Consider the following 22,623-nt stretch of genomic DNA (forward strand, 5'->3'; position numbering starts at 1 on the left):
ACTAAACTAGCATCACTGATGGTAAAGCATGTAATTCATCTGCTCTGTCTGCTTTAAAATTGGAAAGCCCAACCATAATTTTTTGTAATTTAAGGGAATCACATTATTTCAAATATTGCATATAATATGTATTTCATTATATTATATTTAAACTGTACTATTTTAACTTCACATAAAATGTGACATACTAGTCACCAGAATAACCTGGGGTACTTGCTAAAAATGAAGATTCCTGGTTTCTACTCCAACGTACATATGGGATAGAGTGCATTTTTGATAAGCCACCAGATAACGATCAGAAAATTCTGGTGTGAGTGGTATAGGTGGTCCAAAGAAATACTGATCTAACACTGCTACCTTTTGAAAATCCAAGCTGAAAAATCCTTAAATGAAAGACCTTCAGCTTACATAAAATGAAGCTGGTTTCTTTTATACAGGTCTTCAAGTTTAACTCTGTATAAAGCAAATATACTTGAAATGTACTTCATCATCAGGGGAATGGTTCCATAAGCCCTGGTAGATCCAGGAGCCAGAGGCCAGAGACCACTTGGCACCTTAGCTGTCTTAAAAAGCTCTACAGGGAAAGTGTTGTATCTGAAAGATTCATGCCACACCTCATCTTAATCGTGGACACAATAAGCCCCATCTCTTCAAAGTCATTTAGCTGTGAATTTTCAAGACTACATCAAGCAGATTTTCTATGGGCCCATCTGTGCAGCTCATTTATTTTCTGTGACTGTTTTGCTGAGCACAATGAAAACCTTGACTACTAACGAACGGGGGACCCAGAGAACGGCAGGGCAGCTGCTGCTGCTCTTGGTGAGAGAAGAATCCTTTTTACCTGCCGCTGCTGCCGCAGGTTTGTTATCTGTGGAAGCTTTTCAAGGAACGTCTCTCACTGGAGCTGCATCTCTTCTCTCTCACCTACTCCACTCGAAGAATAATTTCGAACACGTTCTTCCTGGTTATAAAGCCCCAGAGCTAAAAGCTATCTTCTCTACTCTGTTCAAATCAACAGAACTTGCAGTACCAAGGAGACCTAACTGTCTTAAATGATCAGAAAGAAGAGTTCTGGTGGGAAAGTACTATACATTTAGAAGTTAAGAATTTGGGCTCTGAAGACGTTACTTCCATAACCTTCAGTTTTATCATCTGTAAAATGGGACTAATAATAAAATTTACCTCTTGGACTTTTGTAGGGGGAAAATGAAATAAAGCATGTAAAGCTCTTAACAAGTGACGGCAAACGTTAAGTAGACAGTCAGTATATTATACTTGACATATAGTATTTATAATACAATGATGTATTACCAATGTCAGCTATCATTAGTACTACTGAGAAAAAACTGTAATCTTTTAGTCATCATAACCAGTCAGTATATGCACAGGGCTGCCAATAATAAACTCGTTTTCTCGCAAGGTAGTAAATACAGAGGTGCACCCACTGCCCCCTGGGATTATAGTTTTCAGAATATGGGGTAATTTATTAATTTACCACAGGATGCTAAAACAAAAAACAAAAATCAGTTCTTGTTATGTTATCACACTGGTGAAAGAGTGAGGAAAACACATTGCTTAGCCAAGTGTGCTTCAACACAGAATTGTGAATGATAAATACATTTCTAAGGAAACACAATATAATATTGGCTCCTGCATCTTTTATGACCAAATGCATTATAAAGGATTAGACTCTGAGTCCACATGGATATATCTCAATGATAGATGATGGTCAAACCATCTAATTTTATCAACTCTTATAAAAATGTTCATATTACTTTGTAGAATCTTATCCTCAGGGTTATCTCAATGTAAAATTTACGAACAATCACACATATTTTATCCTACTGATTGAAATGGTATCACTGTTTAATGTTCATGAAACCTTAGTAGGTTGATTGTAGTTTCAAGTCAGACGTAACAGTCACTGTAATTTTTCACAAAGGCCTAGGAAACCAGTTTAACAAAAGGGGAATTGTGAAAGAGATACTATTTTCAAAGAAGAAATAAATCAGGTGACAAGAGATTATTTCAAAAGAGAGACCAAAAGTGGAATCTTAAAGGCTCTCAAAGCTCAAAAGGCCTTCTTGGACTCTCTCTTGAGTCTCTCCCTTTAAGAAAGTTGTCATAGCTGTGTGTCCATCAATTATCCCAATCTACTTTGTTTTATCATTATTTACTTATCTGTGTTTATTAGACAGTAATCTCCTGAAGGGAAGGCAAGACCTCTTCATTTACATCTTTTCTTCCATATTGCTTAGCAAACAATTTTGCTTGTGGTGTTTGTTCAACATACTGTTACAAAATTGAAGTGTGAACTATATTGCTCCAACTTCATAGAAAAAAGTGTGTAGAGGCAGGCATTTAAAAAGGCGTTGAAAGAACAAAGAGATTTGACGGTTCAAGAATGAGTATTAATTTAGGAAAAGGGAGATTTCTTTCTTTTTAGGTAGGATGAATATTCTAATATTGAGAATCTGTACAGACTACAATTGCATTCTTTTGTGCTTGCATTCGTTCATCTTGCCTCCCAGGAAGAAGCACAGCCGGGTGGTTAGAAATGGACTCTGGGACTTCCCTGGTGGAGCAGTGGTTAAGAATCTGCCTGCCAATGCAGGGGACACGGGTTTGAGCCCTGGTCTGGGAAGATCCCACATGCCGCGGAGCAACTAAGCCCGTGCGCCCCAACTATTGAGCCTGCACTCTACAGCCCGCGAGCCACAACTACTGAGCCCATGTGCCACGACTGCTGAAGCCCACACACCTAGAGCCCGTGCTCCATGACAAGAGAAGCCACCACAATGAAGAGTAGCACCCGCTCACTGCAACTAGAGGAAAGCCGCATGCAGCAACGAAGACCCAACGCAGCCAAAAAATATATAAATAAACAAACAAATAAATAAATAAGAAAAAAAAAAAGAAAGGGACTCTGATCTCAGTTGTTCAGTACCAGTCCTGTTTCAATCACTACTGGCTACATGATCTCTCATAAGTTACATCTCTACACCTCAGTTTCCCACTGGGCAAACAGGAGTAACAGTAACAACAATATCCACTTTACAGAGTTGTCACATGAGATAAATGAAGTAATCCATGCAATGGGATAAATACATTTAGCCATTAATTTTATTGGAATCTATATTTCTAGCTCTATGTAATTCGTTGCATGGAGTTTAAGACATTAAGGCATGGTTTCCTACTCCTAGAAGTTTACGATATACCAGGTAAGCAAGACACAAAAGAAAAAGTTTTAATTGTGTATGACTAAATGCCATACCAATTCAGTGGCCACTGAGAGCCAATATAATTGGATAAGAGAAGAATATATTTATTGAGCCTTATCAGTATCAGGCATTATCTCCCCAAAAACAGAACTTGTTTTTTTTCTATCTTTCTCTTCTTAGCAGCTGGAATTAGCCCTGGACCCTGAGGAAAAAGTGAGATTTCAAATTCTGGCATTTCAACAGAATTGGGTGAATTATAGGAGGAAGACAAGTGGTTTTACCAAAAGCAGGAAATGCTATAAAAACAGATCATTATCTGCCTTAAATTAGAAACTTTAATCACTCTGTCAATATAAGGTGAGGAATAACAATATTACTAACAATAGCTAACATTTATTGCACGTGTTCCATCCTCCAGGAAAGCTGTGCTTTTCACGCGCCTGCCCTCATTTATTCCTCATAACAGTGCTGTGAAATAGGCATTACAATTATTCTCATTTGACACATAAGGAAAAGCAAACTTGAAGGGCTCAAGCAAGATTTGCCCGAGGTGCCAAGACAGTGTGAAGGCCTACCGAGAACCGAACAAGGAGAAACATGAGGAGTTAGGAAGAAAATTCTGTGGAACAGGTGTAGCTTCCTGCGTCTTCCAGCTGACTTCCCTAGAATGTTAGAAACTACTATATTCACGGTTCCCTCCTACCAAAGGCTGAGAGAAATCTCCACAGAGCAACTCTGTTCTCATTCTGACCACTGACGTGAAAAGAACAAAAAAGCAAAATGAAATGACTTCCAAAGTGTAAGAAAGAGGCAACACGTTCCACTAACTGTTGGTGTGATCCGATGCGTTTTTGGATGTCAGGAGCAATGCTCATGGGCAGAGGGCTACCTCAGGGACACAGACAAACCCAGACATGGGAAAACATGGAAGTCTTCATTTACTTAGGTGAAATTACACTGGTCTTATTAAGAGGATGGACAGTTAAGTGAAGCTAAGCCAAATCCCTTTCACCTTTACATCTTCTTAAATGAAAACACTTAGAAGAGCTCTAATTCATGCCAATATACCAAAATAAATGGACTTCCCACCAAAATCTTAAGGTAAAATGTGCACTCTCTATGCCTTAAGAAAACATTAATTATGTCCATGTGGTTCTAGTGTTCTTTGGTGCATGCCTGGCTTATTTATTTGATAGCACTTCTCACTTCTAAGTTAGCAGTGCAAATTTATGAGACTATTCAATTGCTTTCTCCCCAGGATGTGGTACCTCAGAGTGTTTTACTCGAAGCTCCTAAAGGCTCAACCACCTACTATTAGCTTAGAATGATTAGAATAGGTATTAAGCTCTATCAGTATATCTCAATCATATTGATGCAACGAATAAATGTTTATTTGTCATGACTATCAGAGACAACATAAAATAACTTGGATACCAAATCATTTCTCTTCTCTCTCTCTCTCCTCTCCCCTTTCTCTCTTCCCACCCTTCTCTCTCTTACTCGGGTGTGAGTGCATGCGCGCACACACACACACACACACCCCTTCCCTAGAATGCACATCTCTCATGGGTTGACCTCAAATTTAAAAATAACATCACTTCCTTCTTAAATGCAATTGAAGACTTAAATAAGAATACCCCTCGGTAGTTACTTACGCAGCCCTGTGCACATTACAAAGAACCCTCAAGCATGCTGTGGCATTTCACTGTAGGGAAACGAAAACACTAAGAAGTGGAGTGGCCAGTGATGGAGAAGAAAGCCTGACCCAGAGAAAACTCGAAAGAACTGCTAGCCCCGATGGGGTCTCACTCCTCTAATTCCATGTCTGGTTGCAAAATGGCAGTCCAATGACCTCATTTGGTTTGCAGAGATGTTTCATATGGTTCATACAGGGTTTTTAAAAGTTGAGTTCCTTGCTGATACTTAAAAACACAGTTCTTTTATAACATAAATAAAATCCAGATTTCCGACTTGCCTTAAGATCAGAAGATCTGACATCACCACGCCTGTATCTCGTAAGAGAATAATTGGCAGGAGCTCAGTAGCTGTGCCTGTGTGTTCTCCATCCTGCTCCGGCCCCGTGGGTTTGTGAACCTTTTTGAGGCACCTGAATTTAGACACTGCACCAACAATGTGTAACACTGCAAAGATCCCCAAATCATGGAGAAGTTCCACCAATGTCCCACCAAGAAAGAACGGAAGGCAGAATAAAATTTATAAAATTTATATTTTATTTAAATATTTAAATATATATATTTATTTTTAATAAATAAACTTTAAGATCATTCAACCTCAAACCATCAGATCATTCAATCTGATTAAGCCATTAGGTGCTGCAAGTTTCCAGGGGGGCCTTCAAAAATCATTTCTTTGATTTTTTTTCAATATTAAAATCTAATCACCAATATACTGACATAAATTGACTTTCTTTTTCTAATACAAAATTATCTTATTTAAAATCTTGCCTCCAGCACCCTTCCTTACATCTGACTTCTTCCTTCAAGACGTTTCTTTTTTTTTTTTAATTTTTTAATGTGGCAATAAACGTGTCAAGTCACCATAACGTTAGTTATAGTCACTGCTAATCAAGGGTTTTTGATTATGTGTGCTTTAAAGTAACACATGATTTTGACAGAGAAGCATGGGGGGAAATTTATTTACTACTGAATAAATATATTTTCAAACCTAAGTCCGCTGTGAGATAAACACAAATCTGTGACTATAATGAAAAGTTTGCTAAATATCAACTAATTTGAATGCCTCATTTTACAGAAGAGAAAGCCGTGGTCTAAATAAATGAAGTGATTTATAGGTATAAGATTACTCAATGGCCAAAGCTTGGAGCTAAAATTCTAAGTCAGGTGTTTGCTCATGATACATGATCTATCTAAATAATCTGTCATGAGATGTGGGACATGCCCAGCTCTCTCTAATGTGGATTAGAACATTCACTCCTCAAGCATGGTATCAGGAACTGTGACAGGCTCTGAGGATCCCAAAATTAATGGCTCGTATTGTCTCCCCTCATGGAGCCTTTCATAGTAAGCTAGGCAGGCAGGGAAATAATAAAATAAGATGTCATAGGTACCATGATAAAAGGGGACAGGAGAAGTAAAGGAGAACACAAAAGCAGAAACATTTTTGAAGATGTCAGGAAAGACAATGAGTAGGATGAAGTTTGAGACTGATATCTAGGGGAGGCAGTTGGATATGTGGGTAAACATCTGTGTAGGCAGAATTTTGCTGCCCCTGACCTTTACCCACTGGTGTTATGCCAATGAATATGTTATATGGAAAAAGAAGCTTTGCAGATGTAGTTAAGGTTACTCATCATTTGACCTTAAAATAGGAAGACTATCTTGGATTTTCCAGGTTGGTCCAATGTAATCACACGAGGCTTTAAAAGCAGAGCTTTCTCTTGTCTGAGAGAAAGTCAAAGAGGTGGCAGAAGAGGAAGCTGGAGAGATTCAAATCATGAGGAGGATTCAAGGCACTGTCATTTGCTTGAGATGAAGTGGGCCACATGTCAAGAAATGGGAACTTCATTCCTACAACCACAAGGAACTAAACTTCACCAACCACTTGGATGAGCTTGGAAGTGGATTCTTCCTCAGAGTTCCAAAAAGGCAGGCAGCCTTGCTGACACCTTGATTTCTGCCTTGTGAGACTGTAAACACAGAAAACCCTGCTTAGCTACACTGTGCCCAGACATCTGACCCATGGCAGATGATAATCTATAGGCATTGTTCTAAGCAGCTAAATTTGTGATAACTTTCAAGCAGCAGTAGAAAATATATACTATAATAATATATAGGCATTGTTCTAAGCAGTTAAATTTGAGATAATTTTTAAGCAGCAGTAGAAAACTAATATGGCATCTTAGATAAGAGGTTTGTGGGAGGATGGTAAAAGAAAAAAATTCTTCCCGACCATCTCTAACACTAAGCAGTTCAAAAGGGGGGTTTTATCTACAGATAAATCTGGTATGTCAATTGAAGATTAACATTTGTATTTAATGTGGGAGTAGAAATTAAAAAGAGGAAGAATTGACATGGGAAGCAAAAGAAAGAAACACATTCAGTGGAAAGATTCCCCACACACGAGGCACTGTGTGAGGTACATTACTGTTTAATCACCATACCAAAGTGATAGAGCAAACCTATTATCCTCTCCCTTTCACAGATGAAAAGACTAAGGCTCTTAGATATGAGTGAGAGGTCAGAGATCAACCACTAATTCTTGGGCAAGCCAGGATAGGCTTTCAGATAGCCCAGATCTTTCTGATGAGGAAGCTCCCAGGGTTCATCTGTAAGATATGCAGGAGGTCTGTTGTTCAGATCACAGCTGTCTGTGTTTATGTGTACAGTGCAAATATGGTCACTTTAGAGGCTCTATTTGAAACAACAATTTTTGAGCATTTGAAGAAAGCTTTTGGCAAACAGGATTCTCATCTGAAGGAGACCTAGTTCTCTCTGAGTAACTGTTCCATTCTCTCTGAAGTAATGCCCTCAAACAAGGACCCCAGGCTTCCCTGGCCTGGCATGCCAGTAAATTTCTACCACTGCAGCATATGGTGCCCGATGCTGGCAACGTGGCCCCTCTGAATTCTAGAATTAAGATTGGCAATCCTAAATGGGAGTCCACTGAGGATATCCATGCATTTCTAATTCCTGCAGTGAGGGGCAAGAACCTTCTGGCATCTGCTCCAGGAAATCTGTGCACACATTTCATCTGGAGAGCCTAAAGAATTTTCTCACCTCTGGTCTATCTCACTCCTCTGTGGTTTATCCACATTAATCTTCTCACTGATTTATCTCTTCTCATTCTGAATAGCTTGGATGATACTGCTTTGATTATTTTCTTCAGGATGTTATTCTGTTGTCTAGTGGACCCTACTGTTAATTTTATTTTCTGTTGTCTAATTTATCTCCCACCCCCAACACACACACACTACTTTCAGGCCATTACTTCTTATTTCTTTCAGTTTAAGTCAATCACCATTTTTTTTTCTTTCTAAGTCCTTATAATAATCTGTAAGAGCAGCAAATACAGAAGACATAACATCCACAGCAAACACACTGGAATATGAAAACTTTACATTATCCACTCACTCCTTACTGCAGATATGAATCTCTCCTCATTATTATTTAAGGATGACAGATTCTCTTTTTCTGGATTTTAGAACTCTTCGCATTTTTTATGTCTCAACTAAATTTTTTCTCTGCTTTTCCCCCCCATCTTTCTTCCCTCCCTTTTTTAACCTCCTTTCCTCTTCTTTCTCATTCTCTTTTCTTTACCTTTCTCTCTCCCTTTCTTCGCCCCCTTTATACTATAAGGGAATCGGACCTACAGAAGCAATATTTTTATTTGATTTATTTTAGAAAATACAAGAAAGAATAAAAAAGGAAAATTAGAAAAAAGAAACCATCATCACAAAAATCAAGATAACCACCAATAACATTTGCTATCGTCTTATTACAATAGCATGACATATTCGAACCCACTGAGGGTTCTATTGAAATCCATGGTCTCTAACTTGTTTTTAGAGAGAGGCTTTACTGTCCATTTTCTTCAAATGCAAATAACTTTGCCTTCTTCCTGACCCAGATGATATGAAATAAAGTTATGAATTTCTACACTAGTTCAGGGGAGAAAAGTATTGCTTCAGTTTGGGGAGGTCCTAACACTTCATGAAAGTGGTGATAGTTAAGCTCTACTGTCAAGGGTAGTGTGGGTTCAGTTCTTAAAGCATCATGGAGGCTAAGGAGAAGGAAAGGTACTGCAGAGAGAAATTGTGGTGTGAGAAAGAGAGGCACAGACTTCAACCAACCTGAAGGCATCTGTGAAGAACACTTAGTAGTCCTGTAAACCTGGGCAGAAAGGGTAACTGTAGTGATGCAGTGGGAATCAAGGCTGAGATGTAATTTTAGGCAGGGATTCTGAGGGAGTAAAGGCAAGGTGAGGAACGAAGGGAACAAGAGCCCCTGAAGATTCCAAGCAGAGTAGTGACATGTCAAGACTGCACGTTGGAAAATGATTCAAGCGGCATCGGGAGCTGACACTGTATGGTGAAAAGAAACCATGTTTTGATTTGGATTGGCCCAGATTCTGCTTCTAGCTTCTCCCTTTACAAGATGTACGTGGCACTCAGCAAATTACCCACCATCACTATCCCCTAGGTTTCTCATCCATAAAATATGGATAATAACACCACGCAGGATTGGTCTTGGTTCAAGTTCCTGGGAAGCAGAGCCTGAGAGGAGGATTCATGGGCAAGACTTATTAAGGACGCGCTCCCAGGGGAGACTTGTCAGGACACAGTGGAGAAAAAAAGGGAGCAAGTGAAGCAAGGCTAAGGCCACAGGGATTAGCTTCAGCCTCATCCTCCCAGGTGACTCCAGAGTTCAAGTTACACCTCACGGATATCCCGATCCAAAGCAAGAGGGCTGGGGTTTGGTCCTCCTAGGAGCTATACCCGTGTGACTGGGAGGATGGTGGAGTCATTGGCTGGAATACGCATGTCAAGATGGAGAATTCTGAAGCGGGAAGGAGGAGGATAAATTCTACTGTGGACATGATTATCCAAACCAGCAAATGAAGAAGAGGGCATTGCTTTCTCCCATAGGATACCTAAATACCAATGCAAGGTTCACTTTAATGTGACGAGAAACATAATTAATCGTGATTAGCTATTTAAAATCCCTTTGCTTCCCCTACAGAGAAGAGTGCCTCCCTGGCGAAGGTAGTTGCTTTGCTGAGCAAGATGAGGGGGTGGGGTTGCAAACTGGGTATGTCCAGAGAGAAGGAGGTTAACAAAAGAAGAGGTAATGAAGGGCAGATCTGAGGGTAAAGGTAGGGAAGAGACTAGGAGATGCAGCAGGAGATGCTGGGGAAAGATTCAGAGGGAGAACCCAAAAGGATCTAAGAAAGTTTAAGTGGCCACGAGGGCTGCATAGAGAGAGGAAATTGGGGGACCCCAACAAATCTTTACCAACTTGTTCAGGGGGTTTTGTTATGTGATATTTTTTTCTATGAAAAGTCATTAAAATCTATGCCTTTAACTGCTGCCTTCAGGAGCAACTGTTGGGGCCTATATAAGCATGTGTTAAAGGAAACAGCTTCAGTGTGAGACCAGGGGGCCCCTCTTTGTGCTCCCAAGAACTGCCTGCCTTGAAGTCAATTATAGTTGGGTTGTGCAAGAAACCGGTTCACTGTGAGAAAACGCTAAACAGAAGCTCTGAAAGCCTGGTCTCCAGGCAGTCAGAAACAACTCAGAACAGAGCAGGGACTAGAAACAGTGAGGAGAGAAAGGAAACTGCATCTGAACTCAATTACATCCGTCAGCCAATCAGTTTTCCAAGGCATTGCATATTATTCCGAGTAAAAGTTAAAACAAAACGGAAAATGGAGTCTAATCATAAAAAGCTTAATCATGAAAATAGAGCACGCGCATCTCTAAACAAAGAGCCCTAGGAGCCAATCACAAGCGCAAAATGAAGAGATATACAGTACAGTTGTAAACTGGCTGAAGCATCGGGGAAAAAAATCCCGACTTAATCAGAAGGCATTCTTTCTACACAGTAAGCTCGTGCCCATTACAATCCACGGTGCTAATGACCATTCCTCAAAATGACAACATCGTAACTAAAATCACCATTTGTTCAAGTTAATTTCTTAAAAATCTGTGATTTTCCTCCATTACATTTAATATTTATGAACCCTAACTCACTGGAACTTCTCTATTTTCTGGTTATTACCATTCATTTTCAGGATGTAAAATGAAGGTCATTAAAGTTGGACTTTTCCTTTTTCTTCTTCATTCACCTAGCATTTCATCTTTAAAAGGCAATATAATTCCAATCAAATGCTTGACATACAATAACAGTTTTACCTTTACTTGAATATTATGTTCTTGGGAACAAAATTCAGGTCCCATGAACTCGATCTGCTGCATACAGATAATTCTCACTTTAAGCCATAGCTACTTTCTAACAAATCTAGCTAGAAAGTGAGTCACTTTGTTAGGAAAATCCTGATAGCACTCTGACTTCTACCATAAAAGAGGAAAAGAATGATTGAAAGAAACTGAAAGCCACTGGCGAGGGAGGAATGAAGTTGGCAGGCGGGCTAAGGGCACACTGGGTACAATGGTCTGGATTCTTCTTCCCCATTCTTGTCTCTTTCCCTGGAACATCCCGTTTGTTTTAGGACTCCTTTGGAATATAATGCACATGGTTCTTGGAACTCAGTGCCTTCCTACATTTTCTGGGTTCTTAGAGTGCGTAAATGCAATTGGTTTGGTTTGCCAGTGGGTTTTATAATCAAATAAATGTGATATTCTTTAATTCAGCAAATCTTTGGATTCTGAAGAGAAAATGTATACCCTTTCTAAATGTCTGTGGAAAATCTCTAAAACTTAGGCTATATAGAGGACTGGCTGCTGTACTTGGATTGCACCATGTACTCATTCTCATGCTAGGCCATGACATCACTGAAGATATGACTTTTAATTAAATACAGTAAACAGAAAGGGAGCTTTAAATTTCCATAAGATCCTATATATTGGTGGAAGAGTTATTCTTACATCTCAGTTCTGTATAACACTTCCCCACTCCTACTTCTTATTTGAATTCAGAAAATACTTTTCTCAGAGAGAAAATTCCAGAAAAGCTTCTCTGCCATCATCTTTGGACCCCTTCTGCCCACAGAAGGAGAGACAAAGAGAGAGAAAGAGAGAGAGAGGAGAGGTGGCGGGGGAGGGAATTCGAGAGAGACAGAGAGAGAACAAAAAAAGTAGAACTTAACGTAATAAAATGGTGACAAAAATAAGGGCTAACGGAAAAGTGAAAGGCTCCACTCAGACTGAACTAATATGGAATGGTCTTTCATGCTGGGAAAATGAGTTGAAAAGAACCCATACTGGGAATCAACTCCCACCATCACCATAAAAAATAAATATGAAAAAAAAAAAAAAACAACCAAACTTAACGCCAGTTTTTAGTTTCAACTTAATGCTTTGTCTTTGGAGAATTCACACAAGAGGAAAAGCGGAGGTGGGTGGGAAGGCATTTCTGCTTTATTCTCTTTGAATTAGCACAAAGATTCAACTCTTTTCTTTGGTTGGCTCATCATCATAGGAGGCAGTGTGGGTGGTGAGGAAAATGTGGCTTGATGCAAACCGGCCTTGCAGAGACGTACCTCAGAGGACCAGCCCCTACTAGACCAGTCAGTCTATCCCTCCTCTTACTTGGTGGGGGTAGGAAGGACAGAAATTTATACCTCAACCCAAGTACAATTTACACACTACGAACAAAGTAGGGATGGGGCTATTTTCAGGGCTCCCTAAAAACACACACACAAAAACACAACACACACACAAAACAAAAACAAAAAGAAAAAAACAAACAAAAAACCCATTGGCATTTAAAACAATAAATTGGCAAGAAAAAAAATGCAAACCTTTCTTTTTTGGGAGCTCATGTTATACTGCAAGGACTTATTTGAGGCCAGTTGAGAAACACATGTCAAAAGGAAGTAAGGCACTCCTCACCGCCCTCAAAGAGCTTATTTCTCGAAAGGGAGAAAATGTGAAGTAAGGGAGAGGACACAGCTTGGAAGAGGCAGACACGCCAGCAGAAATAAGAGCAGATGCTGAGAAAAGTTACACAGAGAAGGTGAGGGCTCACTGCCCTCCTGGGAATGGAAGAGGGTGGCCACTGTGTCATTGTCATGTAGATGGAAGGCAGATTTGCTGCCTGAGAGGAGATTGAGAAATATGGGATTAAGAGCCTCTGAAAGCACTGGGCCTGGAAACTCAATGGATAGGGAAACTCCAACAGTGGCCAAGAAGCTGATCGCAACAGTGATCCTTCCCTCTAGGGAAAAGATGAGAACGCCAGCTACCAGAGAAGGTATAAACTGAACCACCAGATAGCAGGCCGATTAGAGCAGAAACGTATTACTCTCCGTGCAGCTGAAAGTATTCACCCATCTTTATGTTCACAGTCCTTTAAACACAGAGCAACTCAATAAATTCTTATTTATGGGATGTCATCAGCAGCAGCGGTGCCTAGATGGTTTCCTTCTTTTGTTTTAGGCAGAAGGGGAGACGACAATGCACGTGATTTTTTCCCTTCCATGTCCGCTAGTGACTGCCCGTGGAGTTGCAGTGTTAAGATGGGAGTGGAAGGATGTTGGCAGTTTTACTGTACATCTTTTTATTCACAAAGACTTCTCATCTTGAAACCGGTTCTTTGTTTTAAATCAGGCATCTACTGATGAACCGTGAGACCCAGTACAGCTCACCAGGGGCTGAGGTGGGGTATACACTATGGAATTAGGACAGTTAAACACTGAAATCGATCCTGCCTTTCTGCTGCCGCTGTTGCAAGCAGTTGCAACTCCTGTAGCAAGCAGTTTCTCTAAGCTATTAATTTTATTATTAGCACACCTGGAGGCATTGCTTCCCTCCGGGAAAAGCAATTCAACTGTGTGTGCTACAAGGCTGGTGGCAGATGATCAATGACACAGCTGGGATGGGACAGGCGGTGACGCCCTGTCCCCACCTCTTTGGAATATGGGGGTGATCTTTCTCACAAACTGGAGGATGCAGGATAACAGATTGTTTCCGATTCCCTCCCTGCACTCTTTCAGCAAACTGTGGTTACCCAAAACTTGCTTTCTTGTTTGTTTTTAAAGAAAATAGTAAAAAATAGAGGTCCTCTAAAGTTTCAACTCTGCCACTGCACGTTGGGGCTTCCTGCAAGCTAGGTCCCCATTCTAGTTCTCGTGTGAAATGCAGACTTGGAAGCAGGGAGGAGAAACACCTAGATCATCAGAAGCTGTCAACTGACTGCTCACAGGCTCACTCTCTTTTCCACTGCATTACCCTTGGCCAGTGTAATGTGGGCCCTGTAAACTGCAGGAATATGTGCACAATTTTTGAAAACATACTGCCCAGCTTTCAGAAAGCAAGATATTTCATTTGAACATCTGGATACCTGGTTTCTCCTTAGAAAATGAGATGCACACACAACCCTGAATCTCTACGGCTTATTGTGCAATTAACAGAGTTGAAGAGGGATGGTCCCTTTTAGAGAATGCCCGTGCTCTGGGTTCCCCACATCCTCACTCAGCTCACATCACCTGCTCTGCCCCTGTGCAGCTGATTTGGCGGTCTCCGGTGGAGACCACCTCCACAATAATAACTTATCATCTGAGAATATGCCAATAACTCCCTTCTCAGACTCCTTCAAGTCTCTGTTTTCCCTCATTCTTCACTTTTTCTCTTTTCTTTCTCCCTCTCTTCCTTTTCTCTCTCTCTCTCTCTCACTTCCCTTCTCTCTCACTTCCCTTCTTTCTCTCACTTTCTCTCTCTCTCTCTCACTTTCCTTCTTTCTTGCAACTTGTCAGTGTCTCTCCCCACCATACACACACACACAAATAGATATAGATGTACATACAGATATATCATACTCCAACAAATGCTTAACAGAAGTCCATCTTATAACAGAGCATACAGAAAGAGGACTTGGAGTATGTCCAAGCTGATGTCACTGTTTGAAAGACATCCAGATGATTGGGTTGAGGTTGCCTGATTTATGATTATATGGACAGATATTCATCTGTGCTTATAGGGCACACAGTACTGAATTACTTGCCAGAGAAGTCCCAGGACACAGTCTATTCATTTTTCTGGCACATGTTCCGATGTTCTGCACTGCCTAGGGTGGCAGGGAAAGTGCAGTTTACAATGAGAAGCAGGCTTTGCTCACAAATAATCAATATACTGAGTTCTGCCAGTGTCAGGCAAAAGTATTAAGGAGGTCACGGACCCTTGTCATCCAATTTCTGTATCCGTCAAAGACCAATCCTCTCTCCCATTCTTTTAACAAACGTCGATTGAGCAAATACTACGTGCTAGGCTCTGTTCCAGAAACAAGGGATGGATTGGCTTTTAGCAAACCATGCTATAGAAGAAACCCGTGCTTTGGAATGAGACAGATGTGGGTTTGAGGCCTGCTTCTACCACGTATTAACTGTTTCTTTCTGTCAAGTTACTTAATCTTTCTGCTTTTATATACTTTGGCTTTTACAAAGACCACTAGTAAAAGTGGTCACGATAATGTCCATCTCTAGTAGAACGACAGAAAAAAGAAGCAACTGCCCCCCATTCTCTGGTGACTCCAGGTGGGACCTCTCAGAATTTACTGCCAACCTTGGCATTCAGGATCCAGAATCGATGAACTACTTCACGAGCAACATGGTAAAACATGAAAGACATGGTACAGACATGACAGGTGTGAGAGTTACACAGTCAGGCGTATACATTTGTTAGAATTTCACAGTAAGATTTTTGCATTTATATATATATGACACTAAAAACTGTGAATAAATAATAATTGTGTGGAAGGAATGAGGAGTAAGTGGAGGTATAGATGATATAGCAGAATGTTAATAACTGTTTAAGTTGGGTAATAGGTTTACGAAGGTTCATTATTCTATTCATTTTATTTTGAATATATTTAAACTCTTTTACAATGAAAAAGTTGTAAATGGTTTTTAAAAATTTGGTATCCAAACACAGGTGTGCATATGAGATGGTGGAGAGCTCAGAAAAACAAAAAAATATATAAAGAATCATTTATGAAGTTAAATTTATTTTTTATTATCACCTTTTTGTCTTACATGTGCTTTCTTATTTTTTAATATTAAAATATACATTCTTTTATAAAATGGTAATAATAATACATTACTAACAACAGCTATCATTTATCAGAAACAGGCCTGCAGCCTAGTTTTGTAACTAAAGGTTTATCAGAACATATCATTCCTCGGGACTTTCCTCGTGGTGCAGTGGTTAAGATTCCGTGCTCCCAGTGCAGGGGGCCTGGGTTCGATCTCTAGTCAGGGAACTAGATCCTACATGCATGCTGCAACTAAGAGTTTGCATGCCACAATGAAGGAGGCTGCGAGCTGCAACTAAGGAGCCCGCCTGCCACAGCTAAGACCTGGTGCAACCAAATAAATAAATAAATAAATAAAAATTTAAAAAAACATATTTCTTTACACATCATCTATAGCTACATTCATGCCCCAAATGCCGAGATGAGTAGGTTAATTAATTGAGGCTATGAATGGTTAACAATGCCTTAATATGTCACCACTCCCAGCTAAGACATTAAAAGCCCCCCTTAAAATGCAAATGTGAGCACAAGGACACAGCTACTACATCAATTCCAGGAACTGAGATGGTGAAGCTCTTTTGTAGTAGGGGGACATTTTTCCCCACTGAGACTGACTCCTTCCATACATCCCACCAGCTGCTCTCAGTGTTTATTCTATTTTTATAATTTCATGGATCAGCATAAATGTATCATAACCCCATATATAGGCTGGCCAGTGTTCTCTACAGGCGTTGAACCCTTTTAGGAGATAAGGGATGGGAGTACAGTACAGCAGATAAGAGTATGATGTTCAACTAAGAGACCTCACACCTTGCTCTGTTAATAAACGGCCGTACAAACAAAGACTTTTAAGCCCAATGTCCCCATCCAAACAATGGAGATGAGAATATTATTCATCTTCGAGGGTTTCCTGAGGATTAATAAGAAATTTCAAAGGAAGTGCTTATCACAGCTAACATTTAGGGAGCATGACTATTTTTATACCTTGTGTTGCAAATGTCATTACCTCCCAGGGATAATGATCCCTGCTAAATTGGGTTTGCCCAGGAACCAAACACTGAAGTATGTGACCTTCAAGAGGTGCTCCCTGTCCCCCCCATTCCTTTTCACCTTCATGAGTCCTTGACTCAAAACTCGATTTCAGAAGAAGGGGAACAGCTCTTCTCAAGTCACAGGTGCCTCACGTGGAAATCTCTTCCAAATTTATAATTCGGTAACTCTGCACGCTATCTTAATAGTCTGCAGTTCCAGTAATAAAGATAGGTTAATTTTGCATTAGATGAGCTTTACTGTACATTTAGAAATCAGAAACTAGCTTATGTGTTCATTAGTGGAAATCTTGCCTAAAGTGGGTCATGTCGAAGCAGAGGAAATTGAGAGACTTTGGGAAGAAAGAGGTGATTTGCTTCATGTGTCATCTTCTATTATTTATGATGAATTGAGTGGCTGTGAATCAAATGAGTCTGATAGTACTGGATTGGTCCAAAAGTTCGTTCGGGTTTTCTGTACGATGTTATGGAAAAACTGGAACAAATCTTTTGGCCAACCCAATATCACTGGTACATATTGGTTTGAGAGGTCACAAGGGAAGCAGCTTCTCCCATGTTTTCAGTATCCTTTGTCCAACGTCAGCAAAGGGGCGGGGGAGGAGGGGCTGCTATGGCCTCATCACCAGTGAAGTAACCCTTGGTCCATAGCCTTTGACTTGACACAGACGCAATGAGGCCTCTTTAGCAGTGACTTGTTCTTATCTAGAGACGTCATGCAAAGAACCTGGGATTGAAATGGGACAGACGTGTAGTTGGCTTTTGGCTTGGCTCGTCATCTTGGGCAAAACGCCTCACCTTTGTGAGTCTCAGTTTCCTCATCCAAAAAAATAGAAACAACGATGGCTAAGGACAGAGAAGGATGCCTGAAGAGTACACTGCACAATTTCTGTCAAATAAGCTCTAAATAAGGTCCTTGAAGAGCACTTTACTACTGTAAACACTCAGTAAAAGGCCATTTTCATCATCATCGTCTTCACTATCACTGCTGTCATCAAAAGCTGACTGGCGAGATCAAAAATTATTTTTATAGACCTCATAGTCTATAACACCCCAAAGAGAAACAGGACTACGCTCAAATGACAGTATGAACTTTAAAAGGTAAGCCCATGCGTTTCCCTGGTGGTGCAGTGGTTGAGAGTCTGCCTGCCGATGCAGGGGACGCGGGTTCGTGTCCCAGTCCGGGAAGATCCCACATGCCGCGGAGCGGCTGGGCCCGTAAGCCATGGCTGCTGAGCCTGCGCGTCCGGAGCCTGTGCTCCACAATGGGAGAGGCCACAACAGTGAGAGGCCCGCGTACCGAAAAAAAAAAAAAAAAAAAGGGAAGCCCATACCTGCAAATAGCTATACCTCCCCTGGGCCTCTGACTCTGCCTAGGGTTAGAGGAATTTGTATGTGAAAATAGAGAAGCCATTCCCATGTGTTTTTGGGTTTCGTCCCCCCCCCAACATTCCGTCTGATATAAACTGTGTGCTAGAGTCCCCAGGCTGTGTACAAAGGAAAGAATTCACAGGCTCCACTTAAGGTAAGTTGAAACGCTTAAGAAAACAAAGGTATCTTCTGCCTAAGTTTGCCGGGTGTAGGTGGGGAATCAGATTCACACTTCCATTTAACAGTCACAGGAACTGCACACCTACAGTGATTTCCCAGGGGTGCAATGCTGCAAACGTACCCCAAGGTGTCAGGAACAAATCACGATGTCTGTCTTTTCTGACTACAACTGCAATGGACGGGTTTTAATGGCTTTAAAAGAAATAGGAACTGACACTAAAATGACACTTTTTGTGAACAAGATATATTAGATATTTTCCACACTCCTCCCCCGATCAGCACGGTTTTCTCCTTCGAGAGAAAAGTGCTCAGTCTGTGCTTCTATACTGTGGTAGCAATGCAGATTCAAATATAGGTGTTTTCCATCACTGATGTCAAACTTGCACAGAATGGGGACTAGATCCCATAGATGCCGTAAGACTCCTTTGCTGCCTTCCCCCTCACATCCATTACAGGTATTTATGTCCTACAACATTGTGTGCCTTTCTTTCTTCAACCTCCCATAATATTAGACAGGTACAAAAAACATCACCATCCACTACCATCATGAATAAAGCTCCATATTCATACAACCTAGCGAGTCAGAAATCATTATTCCCTATTGCATCTCAGTGAAGGGTTAATGCCCTGAGATTTCCCAGCCATGATGGAAGGGCTCAAAACCAACAGAAGGGAACTGGTTTCCTTCTTCATTGTCCTATTTCACTGATACGACACAACCATACCTTACATGTGATTTGTTCTGTTAAATGTATGCTGGACTATAGTCTGGAGAATCAGTTTCTACTTCCGGCTCTGCCCCGGGTTAGCTGTGGGCATGTGCAGAATTCCCTTATCCTACCGAGATTTCAGGGTCCTCACACATAGAGTAAGGAGAGACAGGCAATTAAATAAAAAAGTTTTCATGTCTTTTACCAACACCTACCCACTGGTAGTAGCTCTAGGGCTCCCTGTGTTGAATGGATTCTGGTGCTGCAAGCTGGACTCAGCAGAAAAGCCATCATGGTTGACAGGTGCTGCCTTGCACTAAGATAGGAGGGAGGGAGGAGAAGCAGTGAGTACCACCTTTCCTCCACCTAGGTTAGACCCCGGAATGATGGACATAGAACCATATTATCCAGCTTTTAACACTGAGCGCTACTAAAGAACTTTTCTTGAAAATGAAATGTTTCCTTTCAATCCCGGGAGGCCACATATGGATGTTGCTAATGGATCTGGTGACATGGCATTGTGCCAGCAAGATCAATGTAGCCAGTGTCTCTGCTTCACTGTCATGTTTTTTCTGTGTGAAAGAATCAGAATTCAAGTAGGAAGAGGCAGGAGAATTTTTTGCAAGGCTTGAGTCCCACCTACTTCTTCAATGCTGTCCAAAGCACACCTGAACAAACTGCCCATCTGATCCCATTGGGCGTGGATTTTTCAAGTCCTTGAAATAAGCAGACGACACCATCGTGTCTTTCATTGCACCATACACCTGTGTACAAATATACCACATCTTGTCCTTGCGTCCTTGCCTATCCTGTAGAGACGTTAGCTGCACTCCTTTCTCCGTTATCAAAATGATCATTTTCTCCTGTTACTAATAGGCATGCTTTTCTTCTAAGGAAACATGACAATAAAATTAATATAAAGGTGCCCCTGAGGCTTACCAAAACCTTATCCTAAAACATTAGCTGCTATTTAAAAAAAAATACGACACAACAATCCTCTTTGAATAAAAAGGTTCCTTTCGGACTTCTCTGGTGGTGCAGTGGTTAAGAATCCGCCTGAAAACGCAGGGGACACAGGTTCGATCCCTGGTCCAGGAAGATCCCACATGCCGTGGAGCAACTAATCCTGTGCGCCACAACTACTGAGCCTTCTTGTCACAACTACTGAAGCCCATGTGCCTATAGCCCATGCTCTGCAACGAGAGGCCACCACAACGAGAAGCAAGCCAATCGCAATGAAGAGTAGCCCCTGCTTGCCGCAACTAGAGAAAGCCCACGCGCAGCAACGAAGACCCAACGCAGCCAAAACTAAATAAATTAAAAAAAAAAAAAGGTTCATTTTACCGGACTTCTACCTTCTTGCAGTTGGTCTCTGATCCTCTTGTTTCTACATACACAAAACATTAAAATTAGGAAGAAACTATTATGATTTAGTTCCAGGTTTTGAATTTAATTTTTAATCAAGGGATTGCTCAAAGGAGAACTGCGGATGACAAGTGTATTAGTTTTCTATGGCTGTGTAACACATTACCACAAACTTAGCAACTTAAAACATTTATTATTTCACAGTTTCTATGGGTCAAGAGTCTGGGTATTGCTTAGCCAGGTCCTCTACTCAGGGTCTCACAAGACTAGAGTCAAGGAGGGTGTCTGGACCTGAAATCTTATCTGAGGCTTGAGGTCCTCTCCAAATTCACTGACTCCTGGCAGAATTCAGTTCCTTGTGGTTGTGGAACTGAAGCCCTCAGCTCCTAGATGCCACCTGCAGTTTCCTGCCACCTGGCTCGTTCCATAACATGACACTTTATTCCATCAATGAGGACAATCTCTCTGCTCTTGAGGCCTTCTTTTAAAAGGTTCGCCTGATTAGGTCAGACCCACCCTTAAAATTAATTTAAAGTCAACATATTAGGGACTGAAATCACATCTGAAAAATCCCTCACCTCTGCCAAAGAATGTAACCTAAACATGCGGATGAATTCCCATCATATTCACAGACCCCACCCACACTCCAGGAGAGAAGGAGGGTGTTACACAGGATATAGAGAGTAGGGGGTGGGGTCTTGGGGACTGTCTTAGAAATCTACCTGATCCAAGTATGTGAAAGCACATAGATGGTTGTCTACATGAAGAAATGGAATACTAGACAAAGCAATCTGGGAATGATCAGAAATAGAGTCTTCAATCAATCAATCTCATTCACAAAAAAGCAATTATATATATATATAAATTTATATATATTCATATATATAACAATTCTACATAGCAACACTTATTGATGTGCTAATATACCCAAAACATAAAGAAAAAAAGGAAAATATTTACCAACTGCACAATAAAGGATAACAAAAATAACTTAAGCACATCTACACAATTTTTTTTCTACAAAAAATTGAAGGAAAACAGATATTTCACTAGTAGTTAATAAATTCATGCAAAAATATTCAAGCTCCTAATAATAATACAAAGGAGATAGTGTTGCCCACCTGCTTAATTAGCTCTTTTCAAACAATGAGTATATCCAGGTTGGTATGAGTTGGTGAAGTGGGCCCTCTCAAACACTGATGCTCAGTGTAGAGAAAAGAGAAAGCCAGTGGGCCTTAAAAATATTTATAGGTTTTGACTTAGAGGATGTATTAGCCTGCCAGGCTCCTTCTTCTCCTAATGCCATAGTCCTGAGAAACCTCAAGTAAAGTATTAAGGGGAAAAATTAATTACCGAGATAAATCCTTGGAGATTTCATTGGGCACATGGCTTACATCACACCATGAGAATCAAGCAAATACAGATTCCAGTCTGGCTCAATGATGAAGATTTTTGAAAAGAGAAAACAAAGCTCTAAACAAACAATAACTTCAAATATTTCCATCCTAGAAGTCTCATTCCTCTCTTGCTGCACCTTTGTTATCAACCATATCTAAATAGGTCATAGGGAGACGGGATGGAGAGTTTTGTTGAAAGGTGGAGATAACCTTAACAAGAGCTATAGCTTTCAGGAACAACCCTGGTTGTGTTCGGAAAGTATTTTCTCATCCTTGAAAGCTGTAAGCCATACCTTAAAAACCTTAATTACAGAATTTATACATCAGGTTGAAGAAATCATCATTATCCTTATTTCACACTTATACCCTTATTGATGGAGGGCTGTGACCATCCAAGGTGACCCTCCAAGATCTGGGGCATGATTATTTAATGGAGATAGTCCAGTTCAATTAGCCAAAAAAGAATAAAACAAAGCCATGCCAATATAAAATTGTTACAATCATGTAAATGTCAGACATTCAAAGCCAGCCTGCCTCAAAGAATTTGGATAAAGTTTGAGTGAAGGTTGCCATACTAGAAGTTTTTTGAGTTCATTTCCAATAATTTTCTTTTAAGTTTAGACTTTTGCAGGACTATTACGACTCAC

This window comes from Mesoplodon densirostris, chromosome 3 (genome assembly GCF_025265405.1).
Source record: "Mesoplodon densirostris isolate mMesDen1 chromosome 3, mMesDen1 primary haplotype, whole genome shotgun sequence".
Classification (NCBI taxonomy): Eukaryota; Metazoa; Chordata; class Mammalia; order Artiodactyla; family Ziphiidae; genus Mesoplodon; species Mesoplodon densirostris.